The 1,000-nt window shown below is 42.6% G+C and overlaps 1 protein-coding gene across 4 annotated transcripts in view; it reads left to right on the top strand.

Annotated features, from left to right (window-relative positions):
* MIOS (missing oocyte, meiosis regulator, homolog (Drosophila)) overlaps window positions 1–1,000 on the top strand; it is a 33,017-nt gene that overhangs the window by 4,588 nt on the left and 27,429 nt on the right. The gene's annotated exons all lie outside the window — the stretch shown is intronic.

Genomic DNA, 1,000 nt, shown 5'->3' with positions numbered 1-1,000 from the left:
GGACTGAAGGGCCCCGGGTTCGATTCCGGTCAAGATCACATGCCTGGGTTGCGGGCTTGGTCCCCAGGAGGGGGCCTGCAGGAGGCAACCGATCAATGATTCTCTGTCATCATTGATGTTTCTATCTCTCTCTCCCTCTTCCTTTCTCTCTGAAATCAATAAAAATATATTAAAAGATTTTAAAAAAAGAATAGTTTATTGATTTTTATTGATTTTTAGAGGGAGGGAGGGAGAGAGAGAGAGAGAGAGAGAAACATTGGTGTGAGAGCACAACATTGATTGGCTGCCTCCTGCATGCCCTCTATCAAGAATTGAGCCACAACCTGGACATATGCCTGTGACCAAGAATTGAACCTGCAATTGCTGGTGCACAGACGATGCCCAAACCATTGAGCATCACTTGCTAGGGCCAGTCAAGTATTTTGAATAGTTGTATGTTTATTTTAATGTATGTTAGGAAAAATATACTTAGCAATATTATACCTATAATTCATGAACCTTATGATGAGGTTAAAATAAATTTTCAGATTTTAAAATGAGCCAATTTAAAGAAAACTATTAAATAACCACACAGGTGGTACATGAATGACTGAAGTTTGAGAAACCCTAATCTAAACCAACTCTTATATTGTATAGGTGTATATTGTAAAGGACCCAAACACAAAGGCCTTTCTAAGGCTTATAGCTAATATACATATGTTAGAGCTAGGAATAGAACTCAGTTCTACTCAGTACATTCCAGTGTTTATTCTGCAGTAGGGCTGCTGCTTGTTGAAAGTTGAGGAAGAGACCTGTGTCTTACTAGTGGCATTGCACTTTAAATCTGCATTATGGTGGCCATTTATATTAAAACCAGAGGCCTGGTGCACAGATTTGTGCACCAGTGGGGTCCCTCGGCCTGGCTTGTGCCCTCTCGCAATCTGAGATCCCTTGGGGGACATTGGAGAGCCAGTTTTGGCCCGATCCCCGCAGGCCAGGCCGAGGGACCCCACTGGTGCAC

The sequence above is a fragment of the Myotis brandtii genome, unplaced genomic scaffold, assembly GCF_000412655.1.
Source record: "Myotis brandtii unplaced genomic scaffold, ASM41265v1 scaffold48, whole genome shotgun sequence".
In the NCBI taxonomy this organism is placed as follows: Eukaryota; Metazoa; Chordata; class Mammalia; order Chiroptera; family Vespertilionidae; genus Myotis; species Myotis brandtii.
This window is presented reverse-complemented; position numbering and strand designations above follow the sequence as displayed.